Below are 25,534 nucleotides of genomic sequence, written 5' to 3'. Positions count from 1 at the left end.
CGGCTGATGAATTTCTTAGCTCAACTTCCTGGTCCAACAAATTCACTCATTGCATAATGTGTGTAGTGTTCTGCAATTCCAATCTTACTCTACTAGTGGCTATGCACCTTAGACAAGGTTTTTAACCTCCCTGTGCCAAGGCCTCCTCTTGTAAAACAAAGGTAGCAAGTGTTCCTCCCATTTTTTGTGAGGATTAAATGAATTAATAAAAATCAAGTTATTTGCAATAGCAAAGACTTGGAACCAACCCAAATGCCCATAAATGATAGACTGGAATAAGAAAATGTGGCACATATACACCATGGAACACTATGCAACCATAAAAAAGGATGAGTTCATGTCCTTTGCAGGGGCATGGATGAAGCTGGAAACCATCATTCTCAAACAACTATCACAAAGACAGAAAACCAAACACTGCACGTTCTCACTCATAGGTGGGAATTGAACAACGAGAACACTTGGACACAAGGCGGGGAACATCACACACCGCCTGTCGGGGGGTGGGAGGAGGGGGGAGGGATAGCATTAGGAGAAATACCCAACATGAATGGTGAGTTGATGGGTGCAGCAGACCAACATGGCACATATATACCTATGTATCCACCCTGCACGTTGTGCTCTTGTACCCTAGAACTTAAAGTATAATTTTAAAAAAAGAAAAGAAAAGAAAAATCAAGTGCTTTGAAGAGTGTCTGGCACCTATGAAGTGCTGCACAATTGCTATTACTCTTTTCATTACGTTTATTACTACTGTTACTCCCCAATGCCAGCAGATATCAAGATAGCAATGATTCTAGATACATTCAGTATTCCTGAGTCACAAACACTGGCAGATTACCTGCAGTCTGAGATAATATTTCTCCTTTGGAAAAGAAAAAGAAAAATGTAGCCTATGTAGCAAATACTATAACATGATGAATCCTTTATTAATGTTTATAGGGGAAAAAGAAAGAAAATCATTTTCCAAACAGTAGAATTTTGAACTAAGAACAGTTAGGTCTGAACATCCCTCATGGATCAGAAGTGACAGACCATCCTGGTGGCATCCTCCTTAGACAGGCCACAGGCTGAGCATCCAAACCATGCAGTCAGCAGGTCAGTGGCAGGGGAGACTCTGCCTTCAACACACAAATGAAATCCATGAAAATGAGGAGTGAGGGGCAGAGCCTGCTGCCTAACACTCTAGATCCTGACGCCTCTGAATACAGGAATTGCACAGATGAGAAGACAGGAAAGAAAGACACAGAGTGGATCTCACTGTCACTGGGCAGGGACCAGGTTGGGGAGAACAGAGTGGAAAAAGACTGGTCATTTCTGCAAAATGATATCTACGTTTGTCCACTGTGCTAGTTATAGTCCTTTCCCTGTGGTTATTTCTTAAAAGATGGAACTAAAAGGCCAATACTTAGAAAAAAACTTAAAAGGATTTAAAAATCACAGGCAAAAGTTCAGATAACACACCACATTCAGATTGATGGTGAGGAAATCTTTCCCGATAGAGACCTCAGTCTCTTTAGAACTTCACATCTCAGAATAACGAGGAGGAAAACTCTAAGTAAAGCAAATCATTTTTGCAGTTATATAGACTTTGCCAAAACAACTGTGAGGAAACTGAATCAGTAATATTAGACTCTAAAAGCTTTTTTCCCTCCACCAACTACCACAGATAATTTTATAGAGGACAAGAATTTCCAGCCAAAGTAACCAAATATTTTCTTTACCACCTGGCATGCTGCTTCTTCCAGCTTGTGTGGTACATTGCTAGAAGTTTCTCTGCAGAATAAAATTACCCTCTGGGAGCTGGGCACATGGGTTCGTGGTAAGAGTTACTCTGGACCTAGTTTGGTCACTTGGCAGGGAAAGCATCAGGAAACAGACTGAGTGAAGAACCATGAGTAAGCCATGTTTGCAGGAAGCAGACGGTATGTGAGGCAGGAGATTTAAAAGAAGAAAAAGAAACTGTATTGTGAGCGGCTTCTATTCTTGCTGGGCTAAGAAGTAGTAAAGGAGTAGTGGCCAAAAAATAAAAACTGTGCTATCAAAAAGAGAGAAGAAAAAAGAGATGCCAACAACCCAGTAGAAAAGTGAGCAAAATAACATGGAGAGTTCAGAGAAACAAAAGTGCAAATGCTTTCAAATATGGGAACGGATTTCAATCTCACTCTTACAAGAAAGGCAGTGGTATTTTTCACTTCACAAGTTGGCAAAATTCAAAAGCTGTGATGGCAAACTGTGTGAGTGATGGTGCAGGGAGATCAACATTCTCCTAGATATTGCAAGTGGGAGTGCAGGTTTACAAGTTCAGGGGAGGGCAGGCTGGCAAAAGCACAAAGGACCAGAAGTGTTTAACTCAAGGACACCACTTCTACAAAGTGAGAAACTAAGTACTTTTTTTTAATAAGTCTGAAAACAATCTAAATGTTCACAACGGGGGACTGAATAAATTATGGTGTGACCATACAGTAGAATATTATACAAATTTGTAAAGAAGCAGGCCCGTACTGATTTGGAAGGCTCTGCAAGGTACACAGTCAAGTTCAAAAGGAAAGGAAGGACCACAAAAGCACCTTGTTGTGCTACCACTTGCATAGGAAAGCTCCTCTAAACAAATGCAGATGTGCTGCAGAGGTAGCAGACACCTCTGGAAGCTGGCAACAAGGGCTGCCTGGAGGGAAAGGAAAATAGTGAAGCAGGAGACACCCAAACCCATTAAAATGTGTGATGTGTGTCTGGTGTCTGTGTAGATGTGTGCACATAAATGGAAGAAATATTGAGCATTCCCGCAGGCGTGAGCTGTGTTCTCTCTGTACTGTAAACTTATGGGTGACTTTTATCTTCTTCCTTGTAGTGTTTTTTGAGTTTGTAAATATTTCACAGCGAAATTAGATGCTTTAAAAAAAAGGATTTTTTTTTCCTCCTAAAATTCTCAATTATCTCCACCAAACAAAATACTTGGGCCAGGCGCAGTGGCTCACACCTGTAATCCCAGCACTTTGGGAGGCTGAGGTGGGCCTATCACCTGAGGTCAGGAGTTCAAGACCAACCTAGCCAATATGGTGAAACCCCATCTCTACTAAAAATCCAAAAAAAATTAGCCAGGCGTGGTGATGAGCACCTGTAATCCCAGCTACTCGGGAGGCTGAGGCAGGAGAATCACTTGAACCTGGGAGGCAGGGGTTACAGTGAGCCAAGCTTGCACCACTGCACTCCAGCCTGGTGACATAGCAAGACTGAAAGGACACAAAGATAGATGTGTACCCGCCCCCCACCCGCTACACCCTTGTTCTGCTCTCTAATCTTTGCACGTACCAGAGGTTTCGTAAGTTCTGTAAGTACATGTTTCTCTTTCTGAGGCCAGGTCACAAGGAATGTTTAAGTAAGATAGCCAGGTCACAAGGTGTGTTTAAGCAAGATAGCCATAAACTGGTCGTGCAACCTGATGCAATATAATTAACTGCCTTTGTGTAAAACTGCTCTTCCGCCTCAAGGGTTGTACTGAAATATCAGAAATGGCGGGAACCAATCATAGTTTGCCAAATCGCTTTGTTCAAACTCCAGCCAATCATACCTCTAATTTGTATAATGATTCTATGCCTACTTTCCTTAGACTATATAACATTGTTCGGAGCTCAGTAGGGGAGCTCTCCTGCCCGTCTCGTTTAGCGAGCAAGTGAGAGCTCCAGGTTCGAACCTGTAATAAAGATCCTTGCTGCTTAGCTTTGACTCTGGACTCTGGTGGTCTTCTTCGGGGAATAAACGGTCTGGGCATAACAAATGGGGGCTCGTCCGGGATTTCCCCCAAGCCCACCAGACCCCCAAGTCAACGGATCTTAATCTGTAGGTAAGCCGGCTTTGTCACTGTCTCTGTCTTTGTCTCTGTCTGTCTCCCTGAAATTTCACGAAATCCGTAATCTGTAATCTGTATTGGTCTGTTCTGTAAGTGGCACGGTCTTGGCGGACGCGCTAGAAGACAGCCACTCGGGACTGGTGGGAGACGTTCCCCAGTGCCCATCTGGGGGCCTCCATCCTTGGTTGCCCCGTCTGACTCAGGTCGGAAGTCCGACACGCGCTCGCGAATGCTCATCGTTATTACTGTCTGTCCGTTATTGTTAAGTGTTAAGTGTAAGCCCAAAACGAAACATAAAACCTTTTCTTCCCCCTCCAGGACCGGACCTGTCGGATACTCCCCTCTGCTTCACACTCATTTTCGTCCCCCCTTCTCTTTGTAGGAGCAGTCCAAAGATGGGCAACAACCAGAGCACGCCGCTCTCACTCCTTGTTACCAATTTTAAGGATGTGAAGGCTCGGGGGCGTAACTTAAGCGTAGAACTAAAGAAGGGAAAGCTAGTTACTTTCTGCCGTTCGGAGTGGCCCTCTTTCGGCGTAGGGTGGCCCTCTGAAGGAACTTTCTGTCTCTCTATTATTACTAAGGTAAAAACTAAGATTTTCCTGCCAGGGCAGTCAGGACATCCTGATCAAATTCCTTATATTCTAGTGTGGCAGGATCTTGTGGAAAACCCACCACCCTGGATAACTCCATTCATCCTTGAGCCCTGCAAAGTCCTAGTAACGCGACCTACAAGACAAAAGACTCCCTCTGCTCCCTCGGCCCCTGTGCTGCCGGACAGCCAGGACCCCCTAACGTTAGAACCCACATTTCCCCCACCATATCAGCACCTTATCCCGCAGGACCCAGTCCCCCAGGGTGGTGCTTCCGTAGAGGGAAACCGAGAAGCGGAAGCAGCCGAGAGTGAAAGTAACCTGGGGGGGCCGGCCGGCCGAACACGAGGCCGCCTACAGCGGGACCAAGCTTCCCGACTCCCTGACTCCACTGTAGCCCTGCCTCTCAGAGAAATAGGATCGCTCGATGATACCGGGCTCTCCCGTCTCATGTATTGGCCTTTTTCCACCAGTGATTTATACAATTGGAAGTCCCAAAATGCTCGGTTCTCAGATAATCCCAAAGATCTAACCTCGTTGTTAGACAGTGTCATGTTTACTCACCAGCCAACCTGGGATGACTGTCAACAGCTCCTCCGAATCCTGTTCACAACGGAGGAGCGGGAAAGAATCCAAGTTGAGGCCAGAAAACTGGTTCCAGGAGATGACGGCCAGCCAACTGCAAATCCTGACCTCATTAATGCGGCTTTCCCTTTGACCCGGCCCAGATGGGACTACAACACGGCAGAAGGTAGGGGACGACTGCTCATTTATCGCCAGACTCTAATGGCGGGTCTCCGGGCTGCAGCTCGCAAGCCCACCAATTTGGCTAAAGTATATTCTGTGTTACAAGGTAAGACAGAAAGCCCCGCTGTGTATTTAGAGAGATTAATGGAAGCCTTCAGACAGTTTACCCCTATGGACCCGGAAGCACCGGAAAATCAGGCAGCGGTAGTAATGTCCTTTGTAAACCAGGCAACACCAGATATTAAAAGAAAACTCCAGAAATTAGAAGGTTTAGAGGGAAAGCAGATTCAGGACCTCCTTCAGATGGCCCAGCGAGTTTATAATAATAGGGATACTCCAGAAGAAAAACAGTTCAAGGCAACCAAAGAAATGACCAAAGTCTTAGTAGCAGCTTTCCCCCAGGCAGGAAATGGCCAAAACAGAAAGCAGAAAAAGCAAGGCCCTAGGCAAGGATTAGAAAAAGATCAGTGTGCTTATTGCAAGGAACGTGGCCACTGGATTAAAGACTGCCCAAAGAAACGGAGACCAGCTAACCCTACCTCCGTACTCGTTACCCAGGACTCTGACTAGGGAGGACGGGGTTCGGACCCCCTCCCCGAACCCATGGTAACTTTGCAAGTGGAGGGGTCCCCAGTTCACTTCTTGGTCGATACTGGGGCGGAACGCTCAGTCCTAACCAAACCAATTGGAAAAATGTCTAAGAAAACATCCTGGGTGCACGGGGCCACAGGCATCAAAAAATACCCCTGGACAACCCAGAGGACTGTAGACTTAGGAACGGGAAAAGTCTCCCATTCCTTCCTAGTCATCCCAGAGAGCCCCTGCCCTCTACTAGGGAGGGACTTGCTGACAAAGATGGGGGCCCAAATCCACTTTGAGCCAGAAGGGCCCAAGATAACTGATTCCCAAAACAGGCCAATATCTATCCTGACTGTCACCTTAGAAGATGAGTACCGACTCCATCAAGAGCAAAAGCCCCCCGATCAGGGAATTGACTCTTGGCTCCAGCGTTTCCCTGAAGCGTGGGCAGAAACTGGGGGCTTGGGGCTAGCTAAACATCGACCTGCCATATTTGTGGAAGTTAAGCCAGGGACGGACCCCGTTCGGGTTCGGCAATATCCTATGCCCCTGGAGGCAAGAGAAGGAATTACGCCCCATATCCGCCGACTCCTAGACCAGGGAGTCCTACGGGCTTGCCACTCATCCTGGAATACTCCACTGTTACCTGTTCGTAAACCCAACAGTACGGACTACAGGCCAGTACAGGATTTAAGAGAAGTTAATAAAAGGGTCATGGACATACATCCCACTGTGCCCAATCCATACACCCTTCTGAGTGCCTTACATCCCAAAAAACAGTGGTATACCGTTCTTGATCTAAAAGACGCTTTCTTCAGCCTTCCTCTGGCTCCCAAAAGTCAAGAACTCTTTGCATTTCAATGGACGGATCCTGAGAGGGGCATCAACGGTCAGCTAACATGGACCAGACTGCCACAAGGGTTCAAGAACTCGCCAACTCTGTTCGATGAAGCCCTTCATGAAGATCTGGGTGAGTACCGGCGGCAACACCCTGAAATAACTCTTTTGCAATATGTTGATGATCTCTTAATAGCGGCCAGGTCCCCGGAAACTTGTGTTCGAGGGACTGAGGACCTCCTGAAGACTCTGGGGGAGCTAGGCTACCGAGCCTCAGCAACAAAGGCTCAGATCTGCAAGTCGGAGGTAACTTATCTGGGGTACCTATTAAAAGGGGGGCAACACTGGCTAACCAAAGCCCGAAAGGAAACAGTCCTACGCATCCCTAGACCCCAGTCAACACGGCAAGTGAGAGAATTCCTGGGGTCGGCAGGGTTCTGTAGGTTATGGATACCCGGATTTGCTGAGTTAGCCAAGCCCCTATACCAGGCAACAAAGGAACGGCAGCCCTTCAATTGGACGGAAGAGGCTGAGCTGGCCTTTCAGCAAATCAAAACTGCCTTGTTATCAGCCCCCGCGCTGGGGCTCCCTGATGTCTCCAAACCCTTCCACTTATACGTGGATGAAAGTAAGGGTGTTGCAAAAGCCGTGTTAACACAGTACCTAGGCCCCTGGCAGAGGCCAGTTGCCTATTTGTCAAAAAAATTAGATTCAGTGGCTGCTGGCTGGCCACCCTGCCTCCGGATAATCGCGGCGACCGCCCTAATGGTCCGAGACGCTGATAAACTTATCATGGGGCAAGAGTTGCGCGTTATAACCCCGCATGCCATTGAAGGCGTCCTCCGGCAGCCGCCGGACCGATGGATGAGTAACGCCCGGCTCACCCACTATCAAGGACTGCTGTTAAACCCCCTCAGAATAACTTTTCTGCCCCCAACCTCTTTAAACCCTGCTTCACTGCTGCCAAATCCAGACTTGGACGCCCCGTCCCATGAGTGCACTGAGATACTGGCTCAGGTGCATGGGGTGCGGGAGGACCTGCAAGATCGTCCGCTCCCCGACACAGAACTCACCTGGTTCACTGATGGCAGCAGCTATGTCCACCAAGGCCAGCGGTATGCAGGAGCGGCTGTAACGTCAGAGACTGAGATACTTTTTCAGGATGGACAGAAGCGTTCCCAACTAAGAGAGAAACTGCTCAGGTTGTAGCAAAGAAAATTTTGGAAGAAATCCTCCCCAGGTATGGCTTTCCCGTCCAAATAGGGTCAGACAATGGACCAGCCTTCGTTGCTAAGGTAAGTCAGGATTTGGCTTCCATTCTGGGGGCAAATTGGAAATTACATTGTGCTTATAGGCCCCAAAGCTCAGGACAGGTAGAAAGGATGAATCGGACTCTGAAGGAGACCTTAACTAAATTGACCATGGAGACTGGCGCTAATTGGGTAGTACTTCTCCCCTACGCTCTGTTCCGGGCCCGAAATACCCCTTACAGACTAGGCCTCACACCATATGAAATCATGTATGGCAGACCCCCACCCCTGGTCCCCAGTCTAAAAGATGACTTACTCAAACCTGAAACTGAAAATGTCTCTGAGCTCCTGTTCTCCTTACAAGCCTTACAGAAAATTCACCAGGAAATTTGGCCCAGACTACGAGAACTGTACGAGGCAGGACCTCCGCCGACGCCTCATCCGTTCCAGCCGGGAGACTGGGTCCTAGTCAAGCGCCACCGGCAAGAAACTCTTCAACCCAGGTGGAAAGGACCACTGCAAGTACTCCTGACTACTCCCACCGCTCTCAAAGTAGAAGGCATCGCTTCGTGGATCCACTACACACACGTCAAACCAGTGGACCCAACATCTGACCTTCTCGAGCCGTCTGGAGCACCGGTTACATGGACTGTAGACAAAGCTAAGAACAATCCCTTAAAGCTAACCCTGCGCCGTCATCCCCATAGCCGTAACCATGTCTAGCTTACCTATGCTTTTATGCCTTATGCATCTGACTCTCCTCACTGCTGCGCCGTCTAATCCCTATGTCTGGAGGTTCTGGCTCTATGAAAACAAAACTCACCCCGGGGAAACCCCCCAAGCAGGTAAACTGCTAGCTAGCACAGACTGCCCCCCCTCAGGGTGTAATACTATAGTTTACCTCAATTTCACTAGGTTCCAGATTGCCCAACCAGCAACACCCATGATCTGTTTTGAATATGATCAAACTGAATATAATTGTAAAAATTATTGGTGGCACCAGAGTGCAGGTTGCCCATATAGCTACTGTAAGACGCACTCTGTCCGATACTGGAGAGAACGACAAGGGTGGTATTTTTACAAAACTGAGTCTCCCGTCACTTACACTTGGATAATTAGAGACCCATGGGACTCTCGGTGGACAACCCCACAACATGGGGGAGTATATTACTCATCAACTAGTACCTGGCCCAGTAGCCATTTATATCTGTGGAGAAGTCTAGTCCAGATTCAACCCTTAATCCACACACAAATCCACAGGCAAGAAACCAAGTTATCACAAGACTTGCAGCCCTTCTCCTGGCTAACTCTATTACGGGAAGGGCTAGCATTCGCCAACCTCACTGGTTTAGGCGACCTGTCCTCTTGCTTTATGTGTGCAACCCTAGGAAGACCACCATTAACGGCTGTTCCTCTATCCTCCCCTCCCACAAACTATACAGGTTTTAACTCATCGATAGTCACGATACCCGATGTAGCCCTGTACCGTGACCCATACCAAGAGAAATACCCCTATTGTTATTCGGCATTTAGCAACAGCCTCTGCAACCAATCGGCTACATACCCTAATAGTCCCATATATGCTCCCCCTGGTGTGTTCTTCTGGTGTAATATGACTCTGTTAAAAACTCTGTCCAAAAGCATCTCTGACGGACAGTTGTGTATCCCTGTTACCCTAGTTCCCCGACTGACACTGCTAACCCCGGCAGAGTTCATAGGCTGGGCAGGGACCGCCCCAACTAAAACTGCGCGACATAGACGAGCAGTTTTTCTACCACTAATTGCCGGAATATCCTTAACCACCTCTGTCGTCGCAGCGGGGTTAGCAGGAGGGGCCCTACAACACTCCATGATAGAAAACGACAAGCTGTTACAACAATTCTCTGTTGCTATGGAAGACTCCGCCTATTCCCTAGCCTCCCTTCAGCGGCAGCTCACCTCCCTAGCACAGGTCACCCTTCAAAACCGCAGAGCCTTAGACTTACTCACGGCTGAGAAAGGAGGTACCTGTATGTTCCTCAAAGAAGAATGCTGTTTCTATATAAATGAGTCAGGGTTAGTTGAGGAAAGAGTCCAACGCCTACACGAACTAAGCTTAGAAATGAAAAAGCAACAATTCACTACAGCCGCTAACAATTGGTGGAGCTCTTCAATGTTTTCCCTTCTGGCACCCCTTTTAGGCCCCCTAATGTCTTTACTACTTCTATTCACTATAGGCCCCTGTGTGGTAAATAAAATTTTACAATTTGTCAGAGAAAGGTTTGATACCATCCAACTAATGGTCCTCCGTAGCCATCACCAGCCTCTCCTGCACCCAGAAAGTGAGGCTATATTATAAGACTCTGGAAATCCAAGATTGGACATCCAGTTACTTATGAGAAGGGAGAAATGAAAGGACACAAAGATAGATGTGTACCCGTCCCCCACCCGCTACACCCTTGTTCTGCTCTCTAATCTTTGCACGTACCAGAGGTTTCGTAAGTTCTGTAAGTACATGTTTCTCTTTCTGAGGCCAGGTCACAAGGAATGTTTAAGTAAGATAGCCAGGTCACAAGGTGTGTTTAAGCAAGATAGCCATAAACTGGTCGTGCAACCTGATGCAATATAATTAACTGCCTTTGTGTAAAACTGCTCTTCCGCCTCAAGGGTTGTACTGAAATATCAGAAATGGCGGGAACCAATCATAGTTTGCCAAATCGCTTTGTTCAAACTCCAGCCAATCATACCTCTAATTTGTATAATGATTCTATGCCTACTTTCCTTAGACTATATAACATTGTTCGGAGCTCAGTAGGGGAGCTCTCCTGCCCGTCTCGTTTAGCGAGCAAGTGAGAGCTCCAGGTTCGAACCTGTAATAAAGATCCTTGCTGCTTAGCTTTGACTCTGGACTCTGGTGGTCTTCTTCGGGGAATAAACGGTCTGGGCATAACAAGACTTCATCTCAAAAAAAAAAAAAAAAAAAAAAAAAAAAAAAAAACCTGGTCAGTTAATTCAGTCAAAACAAGCCTTTTGATTGTTGTGCACTCGGGTTGCACAGTGGGATTGGAGCTGGAATCCCCAGCTCCACCCTCGGAGGACAGTCAGGGCTCACCACCCGCCTGGGGAGCCTGGCGTCCAGCAGCCCCACACTACCTGTGATCCACTAGGCCCCATGGAGGGTGCAGAAGAGGGCGGGATATTTGGGGACAGAGTTCCACTTATTGTCTCTCTCAGGTGAAGCCTTCCCAAACGGTGCTGCTATTGGAATTGAAGACTTGGAGCTATTTTGGTTGCATTCTTGGCCCTGAGAGACAGGTTTCCTGTTAATACTGTTTTGACTGAGATTGTTTGGGCCTCTCCAGCGGGAGACCAGATTTAGATCAAACGCACAGGATCCTCCTGCTGTAACAAGAAGGGCCTGTGACACCCAGGGAAGTCCAAGTCCCTGCTGTTAGAGGGTGGGAAACGGGACTGGGGTGGTTTCTCTGCTGCCCCAGGAGGCCCTGGTGGAGAAAGGCCCGCCCGCCCGGAGCCACACAAAGCCCAGGAGGCTGGGCCGGCAGTGTGGAGGTCAAAGCATCCCAGGCCCCCTGTGGAAGGTGAGTACCCGCTCTGGGGCCCAGGGCCCGGCTGAGGAGGCTCACACAGTCATACTCAGAGTGCCAGCCCTCACACAGGGCTGTTTAGGGTCTGCCACTGATCAGCCACCATTTGGAGTTGATGCCGGGAATATGGAACCAAGAAGACCTTGGGAGGCAGGGTCTGTCCTGGCCTCTCAGATTCAACCTGGCAGATGCCCTCACATAGGCAGGAAGAGATGCTGATGGGAGTCTTGAACAATCCAGGGCCCACGGGCACTTCATTCTCAAAGGGAAAGAAGAAAAGGGAAGGCCTGCCTGCTGAATTCAGGTGTACAGAGAGGGACCCCAATGTATGCAGCACAGTAGAGACAGTTGTCTGGAGATGACTCTCGGGTGCACCATGCCCAGGCTGGGGGGACCTCCGAAGCAGGCAGGAGAGTACCATCTGGTGACCAGAGTCCCTGGGGTAGTTGAGTTGTCAAGGCCTAAGCGGAACCTACTCTTTATTCCATATTTGCATTCCGTGTTCCCTTTGCAAGGCTAGGGAAGTGGCTCCAGCGTCTGAATTAGGGCCTTGACCTTCTCATAAGAGCCAGTAATGACTACGGTGAGACCTTCAGTAGAGCCTGCCCATAACCTGCTGACGTGTGGCTTTTGGGAGAGCCAGGCTTATTTGTTTCCAAAACCTTTTCCTTTGAATCTTTGTTTGATCATGGACCTGGGAACTGGCATCTGCCATCTCTTTCCTAATGTGACCTTAAATCATCCAAGTGACTACGGGAAGGTGGCCTGCAGCGCCCAGCCTGGGCCTCTGGAAAGAGCTTGTAACTCTATTGCCAGAGGCTGAAAGTTAGTAAACAACCTTGTGAGGCACAGTTCTTTTCCCTGAAACTGGAGGAACACAGCCAAACTGTCTTCTCCCATTGTAGATGGCAAACTGTGAAGATATGTCTTAAAGTCTGGTAAGAGTCACCCCTTTCATTGCAAAGTTAATGAAAGAAAACCATGTGTTTACAACAAGACTGCCTTTTCCTAACAATCCTGAGTCACTGTGCCACCATTCAAATGTCAGAGAAGCATCCATGCTCCAATTAAGCCGAAGACAAAAGTAATGTGGAAAAATAGAAAGAATTCAGGTTTCAGAAGAATCATCTTGCAATATGTGTGTAAATGAAAATGTCTTTTTACCTGAAGTAACCCTTCAAGTCAGTGATCCTCACTCGAAGCCAGGAGCATGAGGGACTCACCCAAAAGCTTTGACAGTATGCTCATGCCTGGGCCTCACCCAGACCAATTAAACCAGAATCTGGGGAGAAAGGGGGAGACTCAGATATCTGTGTCTACCTCCCAGGTTATCTGAACATCCGGTTAGGATTAAGAAGCACTGATAGATCTGAACTTTCACTTAGGTTTATTTTGTAATAAATGGCCTTCCTATCTGTGACCTCAGGGCTGAAATGAATAGGTCCATTTCAGTGGCCCACCAGGGACTAACCCAAGGCTGTCAGAGTCCCAGTTATAAATGCACATCTTCTCTGGAACCCTGCATCACAAGTAAAGGAATCGCCTTTCTTCCACCAAACTGCACCCGTGCACAGAGTACCCAGCCAGCCAGCCAGCAAGAAGGAGGCACCCGTGGCCAGCAGGGCAGGCCCAATGCTGGCTGCAGGCTCCACTCCATCAGCCCTGGCCTCTCCCAGCCTCTAGGCTTGGGCCTGGTGTGTGAACATGAGTGCCCTGCTAGAGGGCTGGAGGGCCTGGAGACACACATTCTGGGTCCAGCCCATGGCCCACTCAGGATCAGCCAAGGGATCCAGGTAAGTGGGTCAAGGTTCTGGATTTTGTCCCTAGTAAGCCATTTAGTTTTTAGAGAAAAACTGTTTTTCCATGCACTTTGATTGTTCCCCCACGAGGAGATGTTCTTCCCAGGACCACTTCACCTACTCAGAGATGCTCCTTCAGCACTGTGACATCTGAATATGCAAAACGAGGATCAGGTGCCTCCTAGTATTGTGGTAAGAATCAGAGAAAATCAAGTGATATATCCTAAAATACTATTGGAATGCAGGGGATAATTACATGATCATTTTTCAGGAAACGTCTCTATAATACTTTAAACTGATGGTCAAATTGGTGTCTCAGGCACATACAGATCAAAACTTAGCAAACAGTACTCTTTAACCATGTGTAGTTTGTTGTATGCCAATTATAACTTCATATAACCGTTCAAAGAATCTGTGACCCAGCACTCTGAGTTTGGGACACAGTTGGTGGTCCCAGCAGCCATGTTCTGTTACTGGAATCTATGTGTTTGCTGAGTGGATAGTCCTGGAATCTGCCCCCAGCGCTATCCATGCAGCAAACACACTTATGAGGGTGTTGACCACAGCCCCAGTTCCAAGGTGTGGGGGGTGGGGGTGGGGGCGGGTTGTCTAAAGCCCACCAGTCCTTTGCCACAGTCATTGGTTTAGGGTTAGCCCTGTGCCCTGAGTCCACCAAGCAGGCGGGGTCTCATCACTACTGCCAGATCCCAGACAGTTTTTGTCCTCCCTCTGAGGTCATAGCATGGGGGGTAAAGCCCGGAACATTTGCCACCAGGGGAGAAGCAACTTCGGAATTAAGCCCACAGTTGGTGGGAATGTAAAATGGTATGGTAGCTATGGAAAATGGCCCAGTAGTCCCTCAAAATGTTATACATAGAATTCTATGAAACCCAACAATTCCACTTCTGGGTATCCACCCAAAAGAAATGAAAGCAGGGACTCAAAGAGATATTTGTACACCCATGTTCACAGCAGCCTTCTTCACAATCGCCCAAAGACAGAAGCAGCCTAAACGTCCACTGATGGGTGAATAGATTTTTTTTCCAGTGTGATCTGTCTATACCATGGAAAATTATTCAGCCTGAAAAAAAGAAAAGAATTCTGACACATCCTACAACACGGATGAACCTTGAGGACATTAGGCCAAGTGACATAAGCCAGACACAAAAGGATAAATATCATATTATTCCACTTATATGAGGTTCCTAGAGTAGTCACTTTGGAGAGACAAAAAGTAGAATGGTGGTTGTCAGGGCTGGGAGGAGGAGAATGGCAGCTATTTGCGCAATTCGTATAGAATTTCAGTTTTATAAGATGAGTTCTGGAGATGGATGATAGTAATGATTGTACAACAATAGGAATGTCCTTAACACCATTAAACTGTACCCTTATAATGGTTAAGATGGTCATTTTATGTGGTGTGTATTTTGCCACAATTTTTTTAATTAAAAGTTTTTTGAAGAATTAAGCCCACATACAGAGGACAGCCAAGCCTGAAGAACAGCCAAGAAACAGACCTGGAGCCCTGTGATTGGCTGGCTCTGCAGCTGACATCTCACATTTCCACATTGCTTCAGCCAGTTTGTTTCAGGCTTTTTGCTACCTATGGCTTAAATCATCTTCACTGCTACCTTGCACGTGAAATAAGACATTACCATGAGCTTCCAGAACACCAACCCAGTGGAACTTCCAGTCCACCTCTCAGTCAGATTAAACATTACCTGGTGTCCAAACAAGAGTTGGTCCTGTGGGTGATCAAATTCTAACCCTGACTTTCAACACTTCTTAGCCCCTAGACCCCACTGCACTTCACCTGTCCAGTCCCTGGGCCTACACCACAAACTTTGTCATCAAACGTAATCTCCAAAATTACATGCTGTGTTCCTTTATCACGTTCCACTATTCTCACACCCCTCCCATGCTCATTCCCACACACCCAGCCTATGGCACTCAACTCTGAAGTCCACTTTCCGGCCTAAACTCTACGACGTTCCACGTTAGTTTACAACGTGCTAAGCACCTCAGCCGTCCTCAGCAGTTCCTGTGTCCCTGGTCAGTTCCTGTTCTTTTCCCTAGAATGGCTCTCCAGATCCTACAGCCTCCTCCATCCTCCAGCATGCTCTCCATCCCAAATTTCCAGGTCATCTCTCCTCCCTCTTTCTCTCACTCTGGTTCGTATTTCCAGCCTCTTGCCCACAACCTCTACACTTAGTCACGTCTTCCTATTTCCCATGGTTAAGGAAACACGTTTCTTCACCTGCTGTTCCCTGGCAGCTGCCACCCTGTCACTCTCCTTCCCTTCACAGCCAAGCAGCTCACAACATTCACCTGTGTTCTGATCCCCACCTCCCAACATTTCCAGCCAACCACGGTCAGGTGTCCAGCCCCAGACGCTCCAGTGGAAACATTCTGTTAAAAAGGCTCTCACCCCAAATGGCTAAGCCCATGGACCTTTTCCAGACAGCCTCCTGCCCGAATTCCTTGTCACGTGTGGTGTGGTTCCCTTGAGTGCCATGCACCCTTGGCTCCGGGGCACCCTCTAAGCTGTCCTCCCGCCTCTGACATTCTTTCTCTTGCTTTGACTCTCCCTGGGAAGTTGGGGTGCTCTACAGCACTGTCTATGGCTTTCCTCACTTTCCATCCTCAGTACCCATCCTAGGGACTTCATCCCATCCTACATGTTAAATTCCAAGAAAGGTCTGGCTTTTGCCTGGCTCCAGGAGTAAACCTCTAACTCCTGCCCTTGGAGTGTCCTGCCTGAGAAGAGTGTCTTTTCTTGGGGCCTTGGGTCATGCCACATACCTTATGCTGACAATGGGATTTAGTCAAGGGGGAGGGGGGCTGGTCTCAGGCCATGTGGTGTGAAGTTGACCTCCGCAGGGGCTGGAGACTGAGCAACTAAGGTCGGTCGCCTGGGCACCCCATGCTTAGGTGACCAACTTGCAATGAAACCCCTGAAAACCAGGGCTGAGACTGCCTGGCTGCCGGTCACTCATCATTGCAGGGAGAAGTAAGTGCTTCTCTGCAGACCCACTGAGAGAGGGCAACTGGAAGCTGACACCTAGTCTCCCCTCCTGCTTTCACTGTAATAAACTACAACCATGCGCATCACAGCTTTTCTGAGTTCTGTGAGTCCTTCCAGTGAATCACTGAGGCTGAGGGTGGCCTCTGGGACCCCCAACACAGCATACCATGTCATCGAGTCCTGCACTAATGATTCATAAATCCATATTTTCTTCTGCACGTGTCTCCCAAGCACCCTATCTACAGACATAACAACCACAATGTCTCAGTGACACTACAGATTTGAATTGTCCAAATAGGTCTTCCGCATTCTGCTCCCAACTCATTTCTCCTTGTGCTTTGCTGCAAACCCAGCCGGTCATGTCTAAGACCTGGAAGGTATCTCACCCTCCAACCCTCCTGTGCCTCCCTTCCCTCATCTGTTGTATTGCCTGTGGGCTTCTCTGGGTCCTTCCTGCCTTCTGGGCTCACTGCTTCCCTCAGTTCAGCCTCTAACCATGTCAGCTGGACCATGAGATCAATATTCTCTGGGTAGGTCTCCCTATATCCAGGCCACACCCCTCCAATTACTCCCCCTACAGACAACAGGAACCTTTTTAAAAAGCAAAACCAGAATTCTAGTTCAAGAACGTGAAATTGAAATCTATAGGAAGGTGTAGCAGGTATAAAAACAGTAAGAACCCATAACAGTGAAGAGAAAGACCATTAGTGAAAAGGACATTTCAACAATTTTTAGAGAGTCAAAAGTGAATGAGAACAAATTAACAGATAAATCAGAGTGGAGAAAAACTCACCTTGTTGTACAACCCTCAGCAAAGCCTTGCACTTTGGAGCTTTCCACAGGAGTTGACCAGGATGTTTACTAAGAGACACTGAGCTCAGGACCACTGCAGATTCAACCATTACTCATTCCAGGCTTTAGGGAGTCTACACCCAGACACTGGCTTCTTGCCTTCACACCCTGAAGTGACATTTGCTCACTGACAATCCTCTAACACAAACTGGGGGCCTCCAGCCAGCCGTCATCTCAGGAAAGAATCCCACCTACAGAGACAGCAGTGTGAAGTCCTGGACAACAGGGTGAGATCCCACCTGCAGAGACAGCAGTATAAAGACCTGCACCGAGCAATCAGTCCCTAACACCTAAATAAGTACTATTTGGTTTGTGATCATGGGAATATGGTAATTTACAACCTTTTGGCTTAAAAATATATATACTGTGCAACTGTTGTAGGTACTTTCCAGTTTAAAATTCTTCAGTGGCTTCCCTTGACCTACTGGGTCAAGATAAAAATCTACCTTCTTTCTTAGCATCCAGAATCTCCTGCTAAAGACCATGTTCTCCATCAAGCCCCATGGTATTTTACAGTTCACATATATGGGTCAGCTGGCAATGTTCTGTTTCTTGGCCTTGACTCAGCATTCTCTCTGCTCAGAGTGCGCTTCCCCGCCCCTGCTATTAGGGGAACACTAACACAGCTCAAAAATTTGTCCAAATAAAGATTACTTACGATCATCCCTCTCCCAAAACCATGTAAAGTCAGTCCCTTCTACACAAGCTTTTACCAATGTTCCCATGATATTTTATTACACTTGTAATTTTTTTTTCTTTTTTTTTTTTTTTTTTTTTTTGAGTCAGAGTCCCACTCTGTCACCCAGGCTGGATGGAGTGCAATGTCGCAATCTTGGCTGACTGCAACCTCCACCTCCCAGGTTCAAGCAATTCTCCTGCCTCAGTCTCCCAAGTAGCTGGGATTACAGGCGCCCACCACCACACCCAGCTAATTTTTGTATTTTTAGTAGAGACTGGGTTTCACCATGTTGGCCAGGCTGGTCTCTTTGGCCAGGCTGGTCTTGAACTCCTGACCTCATGATCCGCCCACCTTGGCCCCCCAAAGTGCTGGGATTTACAGGCGTGAACCACTGCTCCTGGCCTACACTTGTAAATTTACCTGCCTGTCTGCACTTTGTGCTCTGTGAGAAACCTGGGTGCCCCAGGCTTAGAATACAGGAGAGCTTTATTATATTCCCAACAATGAATGAGCAAATGACATTTAGGGATGGACTTGTCATTCCCTGTGGGACTGATATTGGCTCCATCAGGTGTCTTATGTAAGCAACATCCTATCAGTAAAGTGGGAACAATAACACCAGCTACAATGGAGGATTTTTGTGAAGATAATAATGATTGATAAAATGTATCAAATACAGACAATGCCAAACACTACCCACAGCACTTTATACATGTTTAAATTCATTTTCATAATAACACCGTATGATTGGCACAATTATCTCCGTTTTATACTTGACAAAATTAAGACTCAAAAATCAAAGGACATGGCCACTCCAGAATCAGAGGGAGCATCTGGTGCACAGCAGGCCCTCAGCAGGTGCTAGCTCCTTTTCTTGTCCCCACCTCTCAACTCTAGGAAATTACAATGAGATAAGTGGGTGACACAAGGGAGGCATGACCTGTGTTGAGGAGACTATATAACAGAGAAGCTAAATTTCTTAATACTGTTTTATAACTTCTAGGAAAAACACATCTCCCAGACCAAAGCAAGAATCACCCTGCAAGTTTCCCCTGGATCTGTCCACTTAGGCTTGGATTAGAGGATTCATGCTCACTCCACATCTCAGAAACCCCATTAGTTATAACCTCTGGGAAAAGATAGGTCAGGTTCTATTACATACCGGTGAGTCTCTTTGAGGCCAGGGTTGTTAGCCTGATTGTAATAATAATAACAGTTATAGTAGGAATAGCATGGCAACCACAGCAATAGGAGGAAGAATATTAACAGAGGACTTACTAACCACCAGGTCATGGCTAAGCACTTGAATTAACATATTTCATCCGTTTGAGATCATTACTAGCAGCAATTGCAGCAACAGTAGTAACAGCATTGTCAGTGGTGGCAATATCTAATGTTAACTGAGTACTTACTCTCTGCCCAGCTCTAGACTACACCCTTTACAATTATCAGGGCATTTGATCCCTATGAAAGAATTACTGCTATCTACATGTTGCAAGTGGATTCCATTTCTGACCAAGAGGAAGTAACCAGGTTTTGATTTACCCTCTTGTCTGAACCCACAAAAATAATAAAATATATGAAACAATAGCTTTTAAGACACTGGCCAAAAAGCAATGGAGGACAGTGATCCCTAAGAGATGGGCACAAATGAGGTGACCCGTCTGATTGCCCCAGCTTACTGGAGGGCTATCCAGCCATCTGGCAGGGAGAGGGATAGCAGGAGAATACAGGACTCCTAAGCTGAGGCAACAAAGCTAAGGAGACAAAGGTAACTAGACTTTGCAAGAAAGAGTACCAGATAGGAAAGAGCTTCACAGAGAGAAGGACAGGGGTCTGCAGAGGGCCTCCCCTGAATATTCAGTATATGAATGCAGAGAAACTAACCCAAGTCTGGCAAGAGAATTAGAGCAAATGGAACCTGGTGTTCACACGGTACCAGGGCTAGTGCCTGCTCCTACCAGAACGATAAGACATTGGGACACTGGGTAGAGTACTCAGAGGGTGATGCCTTACCAGTAGTAAGGAATAATTAGTCCAAGATTAAACACTGCTCTGGCTCTACCTAACAAAATTTAAAGACAAGACCCAAAGGGATCAGACTGTTTCCAAGTAGCTTAACTGCATCCCAAACAAAGATCAGGAATTCAAAGATATGCAGTACCCAACAGGGTGAAATTCACAATGTCTAGCATTCCATCAAAAACAACCAACAGGCAAAGAAGCAGAAAACATAATGAGAAGAAAAATCAGCCAATCAACACTGACCCAGAACTGACAAAGATGTTCAAATAAGCAAACAAAGATACTAAAACAGTTATTATACCTGCATTATGTATTTGCAAATATTAGCTACACGGAATCTGTAAAACAGGCAAATTGAACTTCTAGAGATAAAAACTACAATGTGTGAGATGTTGAAATGAAAAATATATTGGATGGGATTAACAACAGATTAGACATTGCAGATGAAAATATTAGGGATCTTGAAGAAAGAGAAACTATCCAAAATAAGACACCAAGAGAAAGAAAATAATCAAAAATTGAAATGAATAGAGGGTGTGGAACAGAAAAAATATTTGAAGAAATAATGGCTGAAAATTTCCAAATTCGATCAGAGCTATAAACCCATAGATCAAAAAAACTCAACAAACCCCAAGCCCAAGAAATAAAGAAAACTACAAGGCACCTCAGTATTAAGTTGCTCAAAATCAGTGATAAAGAGACAATCTTAAAAGAAACCAGAATAAAAAGACATATTACATACAGAGACAGAGATGAGGATGACAGAAGATTTCTTGTCTGAAACAATGCAAAAATAAAGCAACATTTTTAAAGTACTGAATGAAAAAAGGCATCAAAAAAGGAGATTAGCATTACGTAGAGCTGAAACCAAAAGAAGACCTAGTTAACGCCGGGTCCCATCGATTTCAGGGTGCCTAGAAATTTAATATCAGACTTATAGTTTCAAAAATTAACTTGAATGACTATCATAAACAAATATAAATTCCAGTCGGATTAAAGATACAAATGTCAGCCTAGAGTTCCATATCTAGCAAAAAATATGTATCTAAAATAAAGACTGTTTTCAGAAATAAAAAGCTAAAAGAATTCATCAACAGCAAACATAGGCTACAAGAAGCGTTAAGGAAACTTCCTCAGCAGAAGGAAATTGAGACCGCATGGAAATCTGGATCTATGCAAAGGAATAAAGAATATCAGAAGTTGTTAACTGCATGAGTAACTGTATAAGATTTTATTCTTATTAAAAAATAATAACGATGTAATTGTGGCATTTACAATATATGTAGATATAAAATGTATGACAACAGCACAAAAAGCCAGCAGGGGGAAAATGGGAATAACTATCATGAGATTCTAATACTGTCTATAAAGTGCTATAAAAACACTCAAAGATCGACTATGATAAGCTAAGGACTAAAGCAACCATTCAAATGATAAAACACAGATTCACAGGTCATCTTCAGGTGATCGTCTTCAGGTCATCTCATGCCTGTGAACACAGCCACGCTCCAAGTAGTGTGAACCAAGTGGAAGGAACGAGAACCTGGAGTGCAAGGAACCCCAGGCCTGGGGCTCAGGTTTCCCCTCTGGGGACTCACCTTTGAAGCCGCAGGCCTCTCATTACAGTTCCATGTGCTTCTCAGCCTCTCGTATTCTTGCCTATTGAAATACCCCATTTGTGTTTTTTTCAAAGAATAAGGATCAGAAGAGACTTCTCTAATTCTTTCCTTGCTTTCCAAAACAAGAAAGAATTTCACACGTTCTTAGAAGCTGGGGACATAGGCTTAGAATGGCAAGTGGTGGATACCTGGAATAACTGCCTCACACATCCAGGTAGAAAGGCCTTGAGGGTGGAGTTGACTATTCTCAAAATTTAGAGTATTAGAATCTCCACATACCCCTGTTGTCTATCAGTGACCTGGTCTAGGTAGAAATAAGTGGCCAGGTGTCTGGCTGAGCAGACCAGTGTTTTGCTTTGCTGAATGGGTGTGCAAGACGAAGGGTAGTGTCGGGAAGGACACAGAGAGCCAGCAAAAAAGGAGGAGAGAGAGATTCTGTAAAAAGGAAAAAAAAAATAGGAAAAGTGAGTCTGCTGCTATGGGGAGAAGAATTTAGGAAAAGAGGAGGCTGTTGAAGAGATGTGGTGACTTAATGTTGGTTGTAACCACTTCCTCCTCCATCTCCCCCAAGAACCTCAGAAAATATCTGCATTGCCTCTTCAAGTCAGATTTGGGACTTGGTGAAAAAAGAACAGCTAGGACTATCCTCAAGGGAGGCATGGGGTGCCCGGTCACACTTATGTCGAGAAAGGTGGTTGACATTCACTCAGGATTTCATTGGCTTGTTCATCTCATCAGTAAATAGTTAATAAGCATGTTCTGTGTGCCAGGCACTGTTCTAGGTGCTTAGGTTTCACCAGTGAGCAGCACAAATGTCCCTACATTGTTGCCAGAGAATGCAATAAATTATAAAGAAAATAAATAAGTGTACATAAAATGTTAGAACATGATGAGTAGAATGGAAAAAAGAGAAAGTAGAAGAGACAGCAATTTTAAACACGGTAGTCGGAGTACAATATCCCCTTCGTAAAGTAATACTAGGGTTAAGCCTTGAAGGAGGTGAGGGAGTGAGCTGTAGTTTGGATATTTGCCCCCTCTCCAAACCTCATGTTGAAATTTGATTCCAATGCTGGAGGCAGAGCCTAGTGGAGGTGTTCAGGTCTTGGGAGAGGATCCCTCGTGAATGGCTTGTCTTTGGCCTAGAGGTAATGGGTCAGTTCTCGCATGAGAGCTGGCTATTAAGAAGAGCTAGGCACTACCCTCTCTCTCGTTTCTTCTCTCACCTTGTGACCTCTGCACAGCCATCTCCCCTTCACCTCCCACCATCAGTGGAAGTAGCCTGAGTCCCCCACTGGAAGCCAACCAGATACTGGCACCGCATTTCCCATACAGCCTGCAGAACCGTGAGCCAAATAAGCCTCTTTTTTTATAAATTACCCAGGCTCAGGTACTTCTCTATAGCAATACAAATGGACAAAGAAAGAATGGAGGGCAATCGAGTCAGGGGAAAGGCAATGCAAAAGTCTGGAGGTAGACTTTCCCAGAACTGTGGAATTTCATAAGGACATAATGGATGGAGAGGAGAAAACCTATGGTGGCTATGAAGGCCCTGATGCCACATATGTCAAATGGATATCCTCTGATGGTCATGAATTTATTGTAAAAAGACAACATGCATTAACATCAGGCATGATAAAAGCCATGTTGAGCGGCCCAGGTCAACATGGCTTGAGAATGAAACCAGTGAGTTAATTTTAGAGAGATCCCTTAACAGTGCTATCAAAAGTATTTGTATATTTTACCTACAAGTTTCGCTACACTAACAGCTCCACTGAGATTCCTGAATTCCACTGGAAAAGATGATGGCTATGATTTCCCAAACTGTTAAATAAAACAAATCATAATAAACTGCTAACTTTCTTCAGTATTTAATACCTGTAGTTCAGTTCATAATTTTTTCATATATAACATGTTGCCTGTATGCAATTGAACCATAAAGTTCATGGCAAGACTGGGTGCGGTGGCTCACACATGTAATCCCAGCACCGTGGGAGGCCAAGCCAGACGAATCTCCTGAGGTCAGTAGTTCGAGACCAGTCTGGCCAACATGTTGAAACTCTGTCTCTACTAATAATACAAAAATTAGCCAGGTGTGGTGGCACATGCTTGTAATCCCAGCTACTTGGGAGGCTGAAGCAGGAGAATCGCTTGAACCTAGGAGGTGGAGGTTGCAGTGAGCGGAGATGGAGCCAATGCACTCCAGCCTGGGTGACAGAGCCAGACTCCATCTCAAAAAAAAAAATAAATAAAGTTTATTGTAAAGATTATCTTGTTTTTCTGCAAAGCAATCAAAGTTGAAATTTGTTTGCTACATCAACAAATTAAGAATATTTTTAGAAGCTGAGAAACAAACTAATATGTCAGCTCATAGGTGGTTTTGCCTTATTCTTCATATGTGACTTCTTAAATTAAAGCAACGATGATATAGTAAATGCTGAAATTTAGGTATATATAAACACATTCTACAGATAAATAACGAGGCTAAATATTTTTATTTTTTATGTTTTTTAAGAATCTATTCTGATCTTATAGCCACCATAAGCATTACTAGAGTTACACAAATAAATGCACTGTAAGCATGTTTATAACTTAGCCAAAATATCAATTTTTATAACTTTTTGAGAATAAGAGTTAAAATTTCATACATGTTTTTTGACAAAATGCAATATTAATTGTTTCCTTTTCTTTATTGCTATAATTTAAGAACTTTGTTTTAAAGCAGCTTAGAAAGATTATGAAGTTTAGCTTTTGAAGCAGTAACTGAACTGTAGCCAGATGGTCAACAAGTAAACCACATAACTTCAAGTTCTTGCACATTATACATTTTGAGCAATGAAAGTACTATATTTTCATTGTCTATAAAGCTTCCTTTGCAATTTCCACACACACACAAAAAAAGGCAGGAGACAATGGGGATGGGATTTCTTCTGGGAATGATGAAAATGTTCGGGAATGAGTATAGATGTTGGGGCCCCTTGTGAATATGCTTTAAAAAAAACCACTGAATTATACTTTAAGAGGGTGAAATTTATGTGTGTAAGTTACATTTCAATTTTTTTAAATGTGCAAGGCAGGAGTGTGCCTTGCACATTGGAGAAACAGCAAGGAGGCCAGTATGGCTGCGGTGGAGTTGAACAAAAAAGAGATGAGGTCAGGTATGGGACGGGACATCAGACCATGGAGGCCCTTGTTGGTTTTTGTAAGATCTGTGGGTTTTACTCCAATTACATGGGGAACCAATGCAGAGTTTTGATGTGTGTAGTGAGATCGTATCGTCTACACTTCAAGGATCAGGCTGCCTGCTGTATTGGCAGTAGCTACAAAGGGTCAAGAGTGGAGGCAAGGAGGACCATCAAGAGGCCACTGCAGTGATCCAGGGAGAGGTGATGCAGACTTGGGCAAGCTCAGGGAGAGTGACGGGAACAGTGAGAAGGGACTGGATCCTGGACATCATTTGAGGATCTCTCCACAACATTTGCTGCTGAGTGGATGATGGACAAGAGTGAAAGAAGAAAGTCAAGGGTGGCTCCAAGGTCTTGTGGCCTGACTGTGGGAAAGATGAAGATGTTATTAATTGAGATGGAAAAGACTATGAGCCCAGGAGGTTGGAGCAAGGGAAGTATAATTTTGTCAATGTTGAGTTTGCAAAGTCATCCTAGTGGAGATGTGGAAGACAGATGTGCAAATCTGGACTTTAGAAGAGAGTTCTGGGCTGAAGATGTAAATTTGATTCTATCAGAAACTGATGAGATTGCCAAGGCAGTGGATATAAATATTAATAAATAAGAGAACCAAGATCTGAGGCTTGGAGCATGCTAAATGGCAAAAAAAAAAAAAAAAAAAAAGAGAGAGAGAGAGATAAAAGAAGATGATAGTAATGAATACTGAGAAGTGGCCAGGGAAGGAGGACGAAGCCCATGAGGATGTGGTGTCCTGAGAGCCACAAGAAGAAAGTATGTCAGGGAGAAGGTGTCCAATGCTTCTCATGGGTCCACTAAGAAAAGAACCAAGAATTTGCTCCTGGTGAACTTGATAAGAGAAACTACTGTGGTCTCATAGGGGCAAAAACATGATTAGGGAAGATGTAATAAAGAATGA

Source organism: Macaca fascicularis, chromosome 9 (genome assembly GCF_037993035.2).
Source record: "Macaca fascicularis isolate 582-1 chromosome 9, T2T-MFA8v1.1".
NCBI classification, from domain to species: Eukaryota; Metazoa; Chordata; class Mammalia; order Primates; family Cercopithecidae; genus Macaca; species Macaca fascicularis.
This window is presented reverse-complemented; position numbering follows the sequence as displayed.